Raw genomic sequence first — 18,343 nt, 5'->3', positions numbered from 1 at the left:
TCTGATGATTGTGTCGTTAGCGTCATTTCATGGAAACTAGATTACTTTCTTTTCATAGTTGCATTTATGAAATTTACAAATTGATTGAGTCGTAATTGGACGCTTACAACAGTCTTTATGGGGTGAAAGTAACCAAGCAGTTCTCCAGCCTGGTATTATGCATGAACCCGAGAAGATCCGGATTAATATCATCAGTAATCCCTGCTTGTCGTAAGAGGCAACTGGTGAGTGTGTGAGTGAGTGAGTTGAGTTTTACACCGCTTTTAGCAATATTCCATCAAAATCATGACACCAGCAAAGGGCTCCACACATTGTACCCATGTGAGGAATCGAGCCCGGGTCTTCGGCGTGACGAGCGAACACTCTAACCACTAGGCTAATCTATTGTCACACTTAACGACTATGTGTTGGATCAGCGTTTGACAGGTTAATCAATCACCGGTTTATGTGGTCCAGGGTTGCTCTTTAAGGTTATCCGTCACACAGAAAATGTAAAACGATCACAGAGGTAGACAAGTGGCAATCAAAGGTTACGAGACACACCTATTTGTCCACAATGAGCAATTTCGGCATCACTTCGTATCTTCACGTTAAAAGAAACACATTACAAAGTGGGAACATTATGTGTAACTTGTTGTTTTCTTTTAAATATTACCTCACTTCCATGTCATTGGTTGTCAAACTGTGCCAGCAACTGTTTTTGTCGCTGCAAGCTTATGTTAATTGCCATGTGAAGAAAATTCTATGGAAATTATATTATAACAAAACCTAACTTGAAAGCTTCGTTGTCATTAAGCATGGCGTATCATATAATTTCATCAAACCTCGATAGAGTTCTTTCATGAAAAAACACGCATACAATATTGATTTTTCACACCACTAGGTGACTAATTAGAGAGACAATGCATTCCTCATGGCCATCAGCAGTCAGACCCCATCCCGATGCCCGGTAGGGGGACTGCGTGTATGGAAATTGAGCACATAGTCGCCATCAGTGATTCACTTCCAGTCTCTAGGCATGTTCACATGGAGCTGCATGTATATGTTGTCCGTGATACGTAAAAGAACAATATGTGCACATATACTGCTCCAAACTCCAGGCACAGAGTGCTTGCTCCTGGCGCTACAAACAAAATGATGTCACCGCAAAAAGTGTATTAACCAATACTTGTGTGTATATAATGCTATATTTCGTATTTTTTAATGTTTTTTTATGTATCATTTTTGTAAGTGAGTGAGTATTGTTTTATGCCGATTTTAGCAATATTCCAGCAATATCACGACGGGGGACACTAGACAAGGTCTGCACACATTGTAGCCATGTTGGAAATCGAACCCGAGTCTTCAGTGTGACGAGCGAACCCTTTAACCACTAGCCTATCCCATCGCCTGTATCATTTTTTAAACGTATATCCATTCGGTATTAGATTTCCCATTCTCAGAGTGAGACACCTAATAAAAAGTTGGTTGGTTGATTTGTTGTTTGACGCCGCACTCAGCAGTAGACCAGGCAATCCAGTGATTGACATCATTAGCATCGATAGATGTAATTGGCAGACGAAAAACATGCTTCAACCAAGTCAGCGAGCCTGACAACCCGTTCCCCTTACTCGCCTCTTACAACGTGTGAGTATGCTTGTATTAATCCGGATTTACGTCGATTTTCTAAATCTAGACTATTTAAGATATTCATGCTGCAGAACGGCTCTGGATTGCACTGGATTTTGTGGGATTTATTGAATTGCCCTTGGTTACGATTTTTGGGACTGCAGTGTACCGTATCTATTGAGTGGCTGAAGAATGGCATTTAAGAATATGTTTTGTTGGCTGCACACTATTTTGGACTGAAAGTCACGGTGTCATTCAGGTTTGCATAGGCTCATGTCCTTTGGCGTTGCATTGGGCTGTCCTGTAAATGGTGTACGTCTCTTTCAGTCTGTAATCACAATTTAGAAAGTCTGCATTTCTGTTTGAAAAAGGTAAGTATAGCTGTTGGCGTTTTGCAGTTAAATATGTCTCTCCAGTCTAATCATCCAGCCAACTCCATCAGATGTGTCTCCGTCTTCGCCGACACTGACGTCTGTGTGTTGCCTGCTGGTCCGCCCAAAGCTACATCTCGAAATTGAATTTGTTCTTGTCATTTCTAGATTCGGACAGTTTTTACACTCTGCCTTCCGCTGACAATTAGGGTCTTCTTTGGATTAATGAATATGTTCTGTTTGAGTTCAGTGTGCATCATTAGCGCTACTGTTGGAACCAGCAGCTCAGACAGTTGGCCCAGGTCATGTTATTTTGCTGTTATTCATGTATTAAACATGTTTTCAAAGAGCATGTCATGTGACAGTAAACAATCGGGACCCACAAGAAGTGGTCCTCTTCACAAGAAAAGTCATCGGTTAAAGGTATTTTCCTCATACGTTCAAACCACAATGCATATTTTGGAATGCCATTTGTTGCCATCACCTTTACCATTAACAACGATTTTACTGTCATCGCCATGTTTTACTCCTCGTAAGTCACTATAGGGTTTTACTCCTTCAAGTTCGAGTAATTACGAGGTTTTACACTTAGTTTCTCCCTTTTTAAGGCTTGCTATAACGACATGGATCTTATGGTAAAAACATTCAGATGGATAACATATCGACAGTCAGTTCCCTAACATGTTGCTCCAATTGCCGGAAAGAGATGACATGTCACGCTCTTAATGCTGATTTCAAGCCATATGAATGAATGAATGAATGAATGAATACTCTTTATTTCCCCCAATGATTTGGAGAGTACATTAGATTATATTACTTGTGAGTCGCACTGACAATAGAGACAATACATATGACAATTCAATTCAACAGGGTTTTCACAACAAAAGAGAAATATAAAGATCTGTATTTACATGGTGTGTGACATAATCTCACAGATATAATATACACCTTAAGTTCCATGAGCTGACATTTTTAGTCACGATGCTCATGAATGTTGCCCAGCTGTCAAGTGTCATATCATGGACCACATCCGTAATGGCACCGAGGTATGTCAGGACCTTAGCGTCATCACTAGCAGTGTCCTCGAGTCTGAGATAGGTTTCAAGGTTGAGGTTATCAAACAACGTCTCGCTTAGCACATTTCTTTGTTCAATGAGGCTCCAATTGCCGGAAAAGGGGGCCGCTCTTACTGCTGATTTCAAGCCATATGTGGTTGACGTACATGATTTACAAAGGTTCTTTCTCAGATCTTTATAACCATGATAGAGGCAGAAAAGGTATACTTTAGACAGATAGACAAACAGACAGACAGCTCATCATCATACAGTGATGAAACCACTTTCGGCGGTGTGGTAGCCAATAGGCTAAAGCGTTAGTTCATCACGCTGAAGACCCGGGTTCGATTCCCCACATGTGAACAATGAGCATAGACTGTATGTGTTTTGAGCTTTTTAAGGCCATTAACGTGGAATAAAACGATCGTTTTGAGGGTTCCTCACTAATAGTGTGGGTTGGGATGATTTTGACTGCCTGAACAACTTTATATGATATTTACTGACATGTGACTGTTCAGTACTACTGTGACAACATCCTGGAGGTACACGTGGTGCCATATTTACGCCGACATGGAAGTCATTTTTGGCTTCAGGATGACAACACAAGAGACCTCCCCGACACTGTTTCTGAGTACCTGCAACAGGAGAACATAACAGCCTTATTGCTGAGTGCGGCGTTAAACAACCAACCAGCCAACCGTAACATGGCCACTACTGAATCCTGCATTGTCACCCATCGGACATGTTTGGGACGTCGAGTACGTCACCGTCAACAACCACCGACCACTCTAAACGAACTTGGCGCTGCGCTGCATGAAGAAAGGAATGGAAGGACTCCAGCTGGCATTGTTAGCTTCATGTGGCGTATGCCTCGTGGAATCCTAGTAAGTTTGTGAATTTGGGCGATTCACACGATATTCATGAGTTTGACTTTTCGTGGTAAATGACGTGATAGACAAAAGGGCCAATTATCTAACAAAATCTGACGTTCAACGGCTAATGCGAATCAGTTGTCAAAAGTCCTTGGTACACCATTAAACTATTTATCTCATTAAAGATATAACAAATCAAAAGTTGTGACACCTTTATGTTGATATCCCCTACTGTTTTACTAGTACATCATGTATGTATTATATACTACCAATCAAAGTTTAGACTCACTTGTGTAAATGTAGCCACTTACTCCAGTCAGCTGTTCTAAGCTAGATTTTGCAAAATATTCCATACTGTTTAAAGGTACTGTTTACACATGAACTGATGTATTGGAAAACAAAGTTTAAAAGATTATTGTCATGGGTTCAATAAATGATGAAACTGAGTAAAACTTGGCGAATCCTTAACAACATTTTACACCAAAATGCAGCTGTTCACATGCACGATATTTGCACATGCATTCAGCAATCTGATGCATGAACCCCGTGCAATTCAGCTGCGTAAAGATTGCAGTTGGTTCCCCAAAGTTAGTGGAGAAATTCATCTTCGATGTAACTATACACAACATTAGTGAGTGCTTTAAGTTAGTCTAAACTTTTGATGGGTAGTATATATCACAAGCACATAACATATTGTGAGTGCTTTAAGTTAGTAACCCGTGAAGGTCCGGGTTAGAATATTGATCTTCAGTAACCCATGCTTGTTGTAAGAGGCGACTAACGGAATCGGGTGGTCAGGCTCGCTGACTTGGTTGACACATGTCATCGGTTTCCAGTTGTGCAGATTGATGCTTATGCTGTTGATCACTGGATTGTCTGGTCCAGAATCGATTATTTACAGACTACCGCAATAAAGCTGGAATATTGCTGAGGGTTACGTAAAACTAAACTCACTCACTTTAAGTTAGTCTAAATTTTTCATGGGTAGTATATATCGCAAGCACGGGTTTATGAATCACTGCCAAATAGATGATACAAGGTGTCGTCGAAAAGGCAAACGTACACTGCCCCTGTCCCTTTGGTGGCACCCATCACAAACACATGCAAAGGCAAATCACGTGTCTACTTTATGAAAGCTGTGCAGAACTGCTGTGATCTCGATGAAGCAACGTTTTTCTACAAGATTAGGTTGTCACTCTTGGAAAGACCATGCTTGATTGGGCCAAAAACATAACCGAAGGACAATTAACTGTAGTTTATTGGTGACAGCTTTCTGATTCCATTGTGAAATTGCCTCTAAGTCAGGTGACATTCTTTCCATTCATGAAGAAGAAGCGTGTTGAGGAGTTGAAGTTGGCACTATTTACACACATTTTAGCAGGAAACTGGCACGGTAAGATTGATATTCAATACGGAAAGTGAGAGTTTGATCCCTCAACAAATCCAGTCCATTAATTCCCCACTGCGTCGTGTTGTATAATCACACTCCCGCAGAGAGGAACGTGATCGTTCAGGACGCAGAGGGCATGTGCTTCTCATTAGAGTAAACGTATTGATAGACTCAGATTTCAGTTGAGGTCCAGGGCTTCATCAAAATGGTCCTTTGTGTCGCAATGAAAATGGTCATTATACAAAAAATCGTGGAAAATGGCTATATAAAAATGTCACAGATCAAATACTGGCACGTACTGATTAAAGGGTTCATTATACCTAGGCATGCAGTATCACTTATAGATCGTTTGATTTTTGGAAGACGGTTTCTTTGACTGAATAATGAGGTGTTACTGGAACCCCTACAAACCAAACTAGAACCATGCCAAAACGGTTTATGCAGATTGAAAGGATATATAGTTTGCTAGCGAGGTACATACATGCGTATGTTATCCGGAATGCTGACTTCACAAAGAGATACAGTCCATGTGTCGAATAATTGGCAAAATTGGAGTTGTACATTCTAGCTCAAGAAATAACAGTTGTTATAGTAGTTGTTGTAGTTGTTGTAGTTGTAGTAGTAGTTGTAGTTGTAGAATCAATTGAAGTAGTGGTTGTAGTTGTAGTAGTAGTAGTGGTGGTAGTAGTAGTAGTTGTAGTAGTAGTAGTAGTAGTTGTAGTAGTAGTTGAAGTAGTAGTTGTTGTAGTTTTAGTTGTAGTAGTAGTTGTAGTAGTAATAGTAGTAGTGGTGGTAGTGGTGGTGGTAGTAGTAGTAGTAGTAGTAGTAGTAGTAGTAGTAGTAGTGGTGGTGGTGGTGGTGGTGGTGGTGGTGGTGGTGGTGGTGGTGGTGGTGGTGGTGGTGGTGGTGGTGGTGGTGGTGGTGGTGGTGGTGGTGGTGGTGGTGGTGGTGGTGTTGGTGGTGGTGGTGGTGGTGGGGTGTTGGTGGTGGTGGTGGTGGTGGTGGTGGTGGTGATGGTGGTGGTGATGGTGGTTGTGGTTTTAGGTGTTGGTTGTGGTGGTGGTGGTGGTGATGGTAGTGTTAGGAGGAGTGTGTGGAAATGTATGAATTGTGTGCTATGAGTGAGTTTCAAGAGGCGATATAAGAGACATGTCGTACTTGAAGTGGTAGCAGTAGCAGTTGTTATACAGGTTGTTGTGCGTAAAGGTGAGTTTTCGTTGTGCTATGAGAGCGTTTTGTGAGGCAAGGTAAGACATGTGTGTAGTAGTATACGCAGTTTGTGTAAATATACACGTTGGCACGCTGGCAACATGGCTACAGCAAACAGTCGAAAGGCATGTAAACCATTTTTATTTATACTATTCGATAAAATATATCATATTTACACAAACGGCACGTCACTGTGTTTGTGTCTGTGTCTGTGTCTGTGCGTGTGTCTATGTCTGTGTCTGCGTTTGTGTCTGAGTCTGTGTCTGTGCATCTGTGTCTGCATCTGTGTGTCTGTGTTTGTGTCTGTTTCTATGTCTGTGTCTATGTCTGTATGTAATAAAAATGGTTTACATAACTTTCGATCGTTGCTGCAGTCATGTTGCCAGCAAGTCAACTAATGTATAAAACCATGTAAATAGGCTATCCTTAAACACTAAGTAAGCACAAGATTCAGGTTTTTCTTGTCATGCTGTAAGCACATTCATCTTTGACAGCTTCATTATGTTGTTTTAGAAAAAGTGTATCGCAAAACATAGAATTACCGTCAAAATCCACCACTCACACACGGAAGCAGTCGATTTGCCTAAAGGTATATAAGCACCCTTAAAACCGAGAAATGCCTAATGATATTTGGAAATATAATGCCGTCAGCAAGAAAGTGCTCCTTTTCAAGAAAAAATAAATCTCAAAATGCCTTCTGTCACTCCTTATTGGGATGCACCAGAGCCGTTGGATGTTTGTTCTATTTGGTGTGTACAAGACGACATGTTGTTTCGTGTTGTGAAGAAAACAACATGGCACAACAGCATTGCCACTTATTGCAATAAAGGCAGAACTTACGTAAGATGGCCAGACGTTTTGAAGACATGTGATCTATGAATGGACTAATAGGTCAATATCCCAACATTAAAAAGTGTAATATATATTTGGTATATAATTTATCAATAGTCAAATAGATCCTGCCTTTCCTGAATAAATTTTCCCAGCTTTTGAGGTGCGATCGAGCAGTGTGCAGATCAGGGTTACAACATTCAAGGCAAAGTTAAGGCTTTCAATATTTTCAGAATGTTTTAGGTACCAGTGACCAACATTGATAAATGTAATTCCCAATATTTAATTGTAACATATGTTCCCATCTTAGTTCAGTTGAACACTTTGTTTACCTCCACATGTGTTTGTGACGGGGTATCTCCTGGTAGCATCTCCACCTAGTCGTGCTTAACATTTGCTATACTTGGGATTAATCCATGACACTGCACCAAGAAAGATACAAGAACTAGTACTTCACCTACGAAAGAGTAACATCAACGCATGTTACATTTGACCACTTTCTAAAATGTGTTTAGCAGGCATTTTTTAGTATTATGGAAAAGGTTTTGTCGCTTTTACTTTTCACCTTTATGACATCACGTCAGGCTTTCCGCCTACGTTAAGATTACAAACCATTATATAACTGAAATGCTGTTCAAAGCAGTGTTAGTAAATGTAAACTGGTGCCAGTTATGGATGTAACGAAGACTCTTGCAGGACCTTTGTCCACGATCTAAGTGAAGAGCACAAATCCATTGCAAATCCGAACAAGCAAACATCCGGGAACCACTTACTCGGCGCTTGTACAACATGTGATCCTTTCCAGGTTTAGTGTGTGTGCCAGCCGTTATCTGTATGAGGAAAAGATGTACTTTACTCTTAAAAAACTGAAAAACTTTTTCCAAATAAAAATGTGTCAAGTTTCAGTTCAATCAAAACTTTTGTACCTTTCATGAAAAAACATCAGGTCCAGGACATAAAACTTGTATTGTTTACAGACATGGGCATTTTAGGAGCAAATCGGCGAGCTTTGATGGATATTTCAACATGGAAGGTAAGCACTTGATCCGTGATCAAATTCTGCCAATTAATTGCCTACTACAGTCCGTCCTAAAATCACACTCTCGCGGAACAGAACGTGATTTCGAAGCGTCAGAGGGCATGTGGTTGCTGTATTATACACGCTTTTCCAGACAGACGTTTTGTTGAGATTGATTGTACGATCAAAATTTTTCATTTCTATTTCATTGAACTAGTTATTTTACAAGATTTTCTGCAGTGCTGCAAATACACGTTGCAGTTCAATATTTAGTTGTTATGACCAAATTATGACTAAATTGTTATGACCAAATTACAGAACCATCATCTGGAGTAAGAAGTGTCATATGATAATATAGTTTTGCAATTTAATATTGTAACGGATTGCTTGGCATACACAAACATATCAAGACAATTACTTGATTACTGTTTCACAACTGAGATATTCAGAGCTGACTTAATGCATGTCTTGGGAATGCATACAATTCCGCTGAAATATATACCAAAATAATGGTCACAAGATATCAAATATATGTTATAAATTGATAACCATCTTCAATATCCTCAAAGTTCTTACATTAAACACAGATTTACATGTTTCCTACTTTCCCAGAATGTCTATGAGTCTATATTCTGGGCTAATACGACAAACCTCCAAATTAAGCCTGACAGTGTCTGTCTATCATACAAAAATAATTCTGACGTAGTGTTCAACCACAAAACAAAATATATTCTTGAACATTTTGTTTTTGTGACATTTCAGGGAGATAAATACAATATAGATTAAAAATTTCATACAATATATTCATAAACATCATATATCAAACGCTTATTATGAAATGTCATTTATATTATATGCAAATGGTTTGCGCAAACTATATTGTGCATCAATATATTTTAAAAAATGCTGCGCAGTGCGTATTCTTTTTCATACCTATTTGGATACCATCATCTTTAAAACCTGAAACCTACGACCTACAACCTTTATATGACAGTCAAACAAAGAAAGAGTGTGTGTTGTGTGTATCTGTATGTAAAATACAATTTGTATTATGCGAGTTTAATACATATGTTCTATTTCTAGTATATGGTACTTATGAAAACGCATTTAGGAAACACACGAGGGTAATACTATCTTTTATAGTCATTTATCATTATTATATATCAGAAAAAAAGACGTATTTTCACTCCATGAAGTAGTATGAATGCCCTGTTTAAGTAAATGATATCGTGTAAAATGACCCTATTCTTGATCGCCAAGTTTCAGCAACTCTTTAGGAAACTCGTATCTCATGATATTAAGAATATTTGTCAATGTTGTTGTTGTTTTTCAAAACGTTGGAAGTTAGTTCGTAGTTTCTGCTGTTTTTGTGTGGGTGCTGCTCCAGACCAAATATCATTTTCAAAACACAAATCTGCAAACAGGCAGAAATGTACTAGGTTTCGAGCACTAAGGGACACTTGTGCTCACTTCAAATGAATTGCCTTTTTAGCCAGTGAAATCAGAGCTACAAAATCTCACAACAACAGGGAGTTCCATTCCTTCACTAAATTCAGAGAAAGGATATGTTTTCATGCCCCAAGTGAATGAAAGCTGGGATGCGTATATATGTCATAAGATGTCAAAGGTTTCTTTCACAGGATGAAGAAGTAAGAAAATACTCCAAATAGTATTACGAGGGGGGACCACTTGTTGGTAGAACAGCCAGGTGTGCGAGTTGCACGTGTAAATTTGAAATTTCACTATACACGCTCGTTGATTACCTGGCTGTTCTACCAGCAAGTGCTCCCCCTCGTTAATAATAACAAAAAGTGACAACAAAATAATGATCGTTTGTTAAACAACTTTTTTATTCGGATGTCAAAGGTATGAGACAAATCATCAGAGTTGGTCCGTCGAATTCATGTGTGCAAAATTGGGTTGAGCAATTCATCGGTCTCAACTGAAATCAAACGGACTGTACGTTACAAGAAGACAAGCCGTAGCATTGAGTGTTCTAGAAGGTACTACAAGGTACTAGTACTGTGTGGTTCTTTCCAGATTAGGTTAACCCAGTATATTAAGGAACGTTTCAGAACAGTTACACTGTATAAAGAGGCGTGCTTTTACGTCAGTTACCTCACATGACATTTACGTTACAAGAAGACAAGCAGCTGTGTGAAGATCGCCTTTCATTCTGGATACTGAGCCAAGGCCTATTACAGCGAAGTGAATATTTCCATCATTTTCTTATTGTTCTGATCATTACTTTATGTAATATTGTCATTATCCCTCTATTTTATGCTGACACTTTACTTCCTTTTTTGTAGTCATTTGTAAAGTCAGTTAAGTTTAGAATAAAATTGTTAATTATATCATATTTCTGTTTCTTGTTTCAAGAATTCAAATCAGCTTCTTTTAAGGAATAACTTCTGGTTAACTTATAACTTGGGATTCAACGTGCAGCGGAATATACTCCCACGTCATCACTGGCATTGATAGCGTGTTACAGCATATATACAACCAAGCAAAATAGGACCAGCTCTATCAATCAGGAATGTAGAAATATCTACTTATTTTTAATGCTATATTTAGACTGAGAGATCTTGAAGATACTACAAGGTACTAAAACTGCATGGGTCTTTCCAGCATAGGTTAACCCGGAATATTAAGGAAAGTTCCAGGACAGTCACACTATATAAAGGGGCGCGCTTTGTCTCAGTTATCTCACATGACATTTACAGCAGTTGTGTGAAGATCGCCTTTCATCCTGGATACTGAGTCAAGGCCTATTACAGCAAGGTGACTATTTCCATTATTTTCTTATTGTTCTGATCATTGCTTTATGTCACTCTATTTTATGCTGACACTTTTACTTCCTTTTTGTAGTTATTTGTAAATTTAGCTAAGTTTAGAATACAATTGTTAATTATATCACATTTCTGTATTGTTTCTATAATTCGAATCAACTTCTTTTAAAGAAATTATCTCCGGTTCACTTGTAATTTGGGATTCAACGTGTAACAGAATACACTCCCACTTCAACAGTGGCCTTGAAAGCGTGTTACTGCATATATACAACCAAGCAAAATAGGACCAGCTCTATCAATCACGAAAGTAGAAATATCAACTTGTTTTTAATGGTTTTAGGATACATACATTACTGACAGCTACGTACACCTTCTGTTGTAAACCAGATCGGAAAGACGGAAGAAGTCGAATAGCCTTCAGTTCCACAAGATATCTGTCAACCTTGAAAAGCGTAATGACATCAGAAAATATAGTTCCATTAGCAACAAATGAGAATTTGTATCAAGAAATTAGATGTTATAATGCATTTGATCACTTCATTTTGAAACACCATATCTCCATTGAAAAAGTATTGTCGATTTTGAGCAGAACAGATTGTTTTTCAGATGATTCAGTGTAGTGCATTAAGATATAGAGACGTGTGAATACGGCATACGACAAGTTATATGTGTGACCTTGGCAAATCTCCCACGCCAAGGAGGTATTAAGTTACCATATAAGTATATGGAAGCATCCTCACATGCTTGAAGGAAATGTAATGATGAACAGGATACAGGAACCTCATCACGTTGTCGACGATGTTAAAGCTCTGCCTTCTACATCACAGATCACTGCCAATCAACACACGTTTAATACATGCGTTATAATACAAAGTATTGGATGAAGTGAGATAGCAACAAGTGGGGTACAATTGTAAGCGACAAAACAAGTCCATAATTTATACAAAAAGTCTCCGCTAAACGCAGACAACGACTCCATGCATATAATTAGTGTGTAATCATTAATCACGATCAAATAGTAACACCAGGTGTAAGCCAAAATGTGAACCTATCACACCGTCTTTATGTTGTTTTCGTGCTGAATACCTCATCATTTAGGAGATAAACCTAGTGTGTTTGAAAACCAGAGACATGCTTTACTGAATTGATGGCGACTAAATATTTCAATTGAAACCTCACGCCATCAATTCAGTAAAGCATGTCTCTGATTTTCAAACACACGAGGGTTATCTCCATTCTACCATGACCCATTTAAAATCGAACTTCCTCGCTCTGCGGAAGACACTCCGTAATCCGGCATGGGACGATAGGCGAAATGAACTCGTCTGTGAAGGGAGCGGTAGGTGCCGTTCGTAATTTTGTTTTCGTGCTGAATGCCTCATCATTTATAAACAAACTAGCCTCCTAACTAAAGCAAATGTACTCTGATACAGCAGGGCAAAGGATACAATCCTCCCGTATAAATAACTGCCGACCTAGTGTCAAACACCGCTAAAACTTGGTCCCAGCGGTGAAAAGTGTTTGACTGTATATTTTTATGCAAACCCCAGCTTATGTTCCGCATGATTGCTAAAAGGCATACATCCACATACATGGTAGTAAAATGAAACTACTGCGACCGTTTTCAGCGAAGTAATGTTTTGATAATCTCCATAATGTTTTGGTTACAGCCAAGTTTCAAGTATATATTTTCTTTTGCCGGGCAGTGGAAAGTGTACATCATGGTAGTCCATGGAAGACTGACCAACCTTTTGTTTTCTTGAAGAATGAGGACAGTTTTTTATGGATCTACAACTTCTTTATTCTGTATAGGCGACGTTTTGACATATATCCTAATGTCGTTGTCAATCAAGTTACATTTGAATCAATATCGAAACGGCGCCTATACAGAATAAAGAAGTTGTAGATCCATAAATATTGTCCTCATTCTTCATCTCCCCAACTTCTAGCATGCCAATCAAAGAAGTCGTTTGTATTTTTTGTGTAAGCCACATTCAGCAGCTATATCCCAGCGACATGCAATGTCGTCTGTAAATAATCGAGTCTGTGCAAGCTACGTTCATGATTGATGTTTTAGTCCATGCGGTGACCAACCAGTTTCGTCAGTGACCTGACCCCTCTAACCAATTCATCGCCCCCTACCACATGCAGTAATTGCTTGTGACCCTGCACCTCCACTATTGACTCTGCACGGTAACGCCGTTTTGTCACGGTTAGACCTCGTCTGACAGCTACGACAAAGGGAAGGACATGCTTGATCTTTTCTTAAAGACTTGGTGTCATTTTCGGCGATTCCTCTTGCTCCCCGTCCAATTGTTTCGCAAGATAATCTATCACTGATATTCTCTGAGACTATTTTCTTTGTTTTGATTCGGTTTTCCTTAAACATTCTTGTTTGTTTATTTAAGGCTGTTGTTTGGTGCTTTTGTTTGTTTTTGCGCTGTTTGTTTCTTATTGAGGGGTGGTTGTTGTTGGGGGAAGGGGGGGTTGTGCTGGGTTTTTATTATTGTTGTTTTCCTTGTGAGTGATCTTTATTTCAGTTTTCATGTCGTTTGGGGCTGTTGTTTTTGTTGTTTTGGGTTTTCGTATTTGTTCTTTCTTTTCTTGGTATTGCTTTTTGTTTTGTTGATGTCTTACATTGCAGACACAAGAACAGCTTCAAACATCATCAAACAGGAATCCGTCTGTTCTTGAGGTTGTGCCATTTGTACAAGGTCGTACGTCACTGAACTTCTTCAAACACCTCCCTTCAAACAGAACAAGCACTGACAACATCATCTTCATTACGATTTTTCCCATTCATGATGATGTAATGAGCACGTATGACTCGCTTACAACAGTTGATCGCAGTCACTAACCTTTATTTCATGATCACGTTTGTGGCCTACATTAATCTAGGGTTTAGAGTCACCTTCCAGATCTATTAACCAAGTACATGTTTCATTTGTTGTAGTTGGCACATAATTTCAGTTCGACAGGGTACACGAAACATGCCCGATAAAGGATACTTTAATTACACCAAAAGAGCATGATCATTAATGTAAACATAACACACAGGCGTAAACATATGCATGACATACAGGTTATTGAAACCTGAAAGGAAGTTTCGAAAAATGTGTTGGCCTTATTTTATTTTTTTCAGAATATCAATTGGGTTATTCTGAGCGTTATTGCCTCACGTGCCCTTAAATCAAGATGTCCAAGGCCTCGACCTCCACCTGCATCAGATTACCGTTATCAGACGGTACTGTGGAATTAACATTTGAACATTAACATGACTTCATTAAGAGCTTATCCGTGTTAAAGAATCATATATATCGCTCGTATATCAGACCCATACTAACCACGCCTCATTGTTCCTTGAACGACAAGCATTCTTGAAATTTACAAATGCATGTCAAATGTGGCCGTTGGTAAACATACCAACAATAACATTCATTAACGAATAATCCACTGTTGCCATCTATCCCATTCCTCTGGACTGTCTTTACATGGGGTGAAAAGGGCAGAGAGCAACCACCAGAATCAATCATTCTACACTGGACCATCTCTGATAACGGGTCCACTTGCTTTGTTGAGATTGCAAGTACGGTTTGTTATTCCGGTAATTGCAGATATTTGTGATGGAAATACTTTCCCTACAACCCCTATAAGTCCAGTCCTGTTACCCTATCCAAACGGGTTTTAAAACATGTTTGCGTGACATGAACGTACATTTTCGAACGCTTTCAAAGCATGGACCTATTATTCAGATTCAAGGGAAAATGTTGGTTAATTGCTCTTCAATCCTGAGATAGTGTTCTTGTGTTTTGCAGTTTAAAATGAAGTTTTCAAACCAATTCTTTTCTATGGGATGCTGGTAAATGTTTTACATATTCATGTGTCTGAGAAGATTGATTGGTTTGAAATTCGAGGAATTCCCTTAATTATTGTCATCTCCTTGGCGCATGTTCAGGAGGCGGAGTCGTAGGACTCGTGGATTTGGTAACAAGTCTGAAATTAGGAACGTGAGTATTTCAAGCCTAAACCTGAAAATGTTAACGCAAATATGTGTTTTGTATTGTTTTTATGTCAAATGTTAAAGCGGAATAAATTAGCTCCGATGATTGTGTCGTTAGCGTCATTTCATGGAAACTAGATTACTTTCTTTTCATAGTTGCATTTATGAAATTTGCAAATTGGTTGAGTCGTAATTGGACGCTTACAACAGTCTTTATGGGGTGAAAGTAACCAAGCAGTTCTCCAGCCTGGTATTATGCATGAACCCGAGAAGATCCGGATTAATATCATCAGTAATCCCCGCTTGTCGTAAGAGGCAACTTGTGAGTGTGTGAGTGAGTGAGTGAGTTTAGTTTTTCGCCGCTTTTAGCAATATTCCAGCAAAATCATGACACCAGCAATGGGCTCCACACATTGTACCCATGTGAAGAATCGAGCCCGGGTCTTCGGCGTGACGAGCGAACACTCTAACCACTAAGCTAATCCATTGTCACACTTAACGACTATGTGTTGGATCAGCGTTTGACAGGTTAATCAATCACCGGTTTATGTGGTCCAGGGTTGCTTTTTAAGGTTATCCGTCACACAGAAAATGTAAAACGATCACAGAGGTAGACAAGTGGCAATCAAAGGTTACGAGACACACCTATTTGTCCACAATGAGCAATTTCGGCATCACTTCGTATCTTCACGTTAAAAGAAACACATTACAAAGTGGGAACATTATGTGTAACTTGTTGTTTTCTTTTAAATATTACCTCACTTCCATGTCATTGGTTGTCACACTGTGCCAGCAACTGTTTTTGTCGCTGCAAGCTTCTGTTAATTGCCATGTGAAGATAATTCTATGGAAATTATATTATAACAAAACCTTACTTGAAAGTTTCGTTGTCATTAAGCATGGCGTATCTTATAATTTCATCAAACCTCAATAAAGTTCTTTCATGAACAAAACGCATACAATATTGATTTTTCACACCACTAGGTGACTAATTAGAGACACAATGCGTTCCTCGTGGCCATCAGCAGTCAGACCCCATCCCGATGCCCGGTAGGTGGACTGCGTGTATGGAAATTGAGCACATAGTCGCCATCAGTGATTCACTTCCAGTCTCTAGGCATGTTCACTTGGAGCTGCATGTATGTTGTCCGTGATACGTAAAAGAACAATATGTGCACATATACTGCCCCAAACTCCAGGCACAGAGTGCTTGCTCATGGCGATACAAACAAAATAATGTCACTGCAAAAAGTATATTAACCAATACTTGTGTGTATATAATGCTATATTTCGTATTTTTTAATGTTTTTTATGTATCATTTTTGTAAGTGAGTGATTATTGTTTTATGCCGATTTTAGCAATATTCCATCAATATCACGACGGGGGACACTAGACAAGGTCTGCACGCATTGTAGCCATGTTGGGAATCGAACCCGGGTCTTCAGTGTGACGAGCGAACCTTTTAACACCTAGCCTATCCCGCCGTCTGTATCATTTTTTTAAACGTTTATCCCAAGGAGACAACTAAAATTAACAGGCATGTGTGTGACTCATATGTTCAATGTACTTGGTGAGTGTGTGAGTAAAATGCCAGCAATATCACGGCGGGGGGTACCAGAAACGCATTTTACCAATTGTGCCCATGTGAGGAATCAAACCCTGGTCTACGGCGTGACAAGCCAAAGCTTTAACCACTACCCTACCGCCCTGTTTAAGTATCTGAGGCTTGTCAGAGTGAGAGAAACAATCGGAGTGGGACAGGTGTTATACAAAAAAATGATGTTGGAACTGATAAGTGACCGAAGGCCATCAAATCAAAGCTATTCGAGTGTTGTTTTAACACAACCTTACAAGGACAATCACCTGTGATGATGTGACTGCCAGTCAGCAGTATGATTAGCCTTATCAACCAAAAGTAGTGGAAATTACATCATGAGCTGCAAAATCCATATTCTGCAGCATATTTCTATACACGTCCCTGAACAACTTAGTAATATATTGAAGCGTCGTTATGTCGATCTTCGGTGTGTCAGACCTGCGATTGTCCCGAAATAAAAGATTGATCCATGCGTCTTTATCATTTAGTCACTAATTACTTCATAACTCGAAATATTTGCTCAAGCCCCTTCAGCCACGAGACAACGGTGTTTGTAGATGAAATGATGTACGTGAAGGAAAATGAAACCAGACCTGTTGGACGTTACTGAAATTAATTAACATTTTAGGAAATTGATGTTTGTCAGATGGAATGTACTCTAAATTTAATCCATCAATTCCCTTTTTAGCAAATTTCAAATTTCGCGAAAATGTGGTCTTTGTCTTACCGAATGTGACCCTATGAACACGTGATGTCCAAGGTACAACCCGTGATAACCTTGGCTGAGCATTGTTGTCAGATCCTAACTGACTTACGTCATATTCCAGCCCCACGGAATGCCTGGTGAACCCTTCGCTTGTTACGAGCCTCAAAGAGACGTCATAAAGCTGATTAGTTATTTTTATCGATTAATTCTTTTGAGTAAAAGCATTCATAGTTTTATTAACTCATGTGATAGTATGGTGTATTCCGATATCCTTCAGGGAGATCTTACTTCCAACTGTTGATTTAGAATCAATAATGCAGCATTTATGATGAATCTGTTATTTCGTCGACCCATAAGGTTGGGGTTCGAACTGCTCTTCAGCAACCCAGTTTGTAGTAAGAGGCGACTAACGGTCGGATTATCAGACTTGCTGACTTGGTTGACACATGTCATTGTATCCCAGTTGTAGGTAAATGCTCATGATGTCAATTACTGGATTTCCTGGTTCAGAACTGATAATTACAGACAGCCGTCATACAGCAGGAGTGCAGCGTAATAATACACCTATTTCCTTAGAAATATAGTTCTTCTTTAGAAATATCAATATTCACCAATACATAAACAAACAAATAAAACAAAATCTGTTATTCTATCCTCTGAGTGAGTGAGTGAGTGAGTGAGTGAGTGAGTGAGTGAGTGAGTGAGAGTTGGGTTTTACGCTGCCTTTTAGCAAAATTCCAGCAATATCACGGCGGGGGACACCAGAAATGATCTATCCTCTGAGGTTCCACCCGCTGTTTTTAACTTCATTATAGTGTGTAACATATAGGTACTATACTTTCTCTGTAAAGTTACAGATTCTAGTTTTCCATTCTGTATTAGATCCCCCATTCTCA

The 18,343-nt window shown here is 39.2% G+C and overlaps 1 long non-coding RNA gene across 2 annotated transcripts in view; it reads left to right on the top strand.

The window, feature by feature from the left end:
* The window catches only part of LOC124264891, a 29,387-nt gene that overhangs the window by 2,298 nt on the left and 8,746 nt on the right, over positions 1 to 18,343 (top strand). Inside the window, exons 2-3 of one of the 2 annotated variants that reach the window (XR_006895287.1) lie at positions 12,956 to 12,995; positions 14,937 to 14,941. This is a non-coding gene — a long non-coding RNA (uncharacterized LOC124264891). Of the gene's footprint in view, positions 1 to 12,955; positions 13,002 to 14,936; positions 14,942 to 18,343 lie in introns of those variants that run through there. The other variant, XR_006895286.1, reaches the window with a different exon arrangement.

The sequence above is a fragment of the Haliotis rubra genome, unplaced genomic scaffold (genome assembly GCF_003918875.1).
Source record: "Haliotis rubra isolate DU_JTF1 unplaced genomic scaffold, ASM391887v1 Scf95, whole genome shotgun sequence".
Lineage (NCBI taxonomy): Eukaryota > Metazoa > Mollusca > Gastropoda > Lepetellida > Haliotidae > Haliotis > Haliotis rubra.
This window is presented reverse-complemented; position numbering and strand designations above follow the sequence as displayed.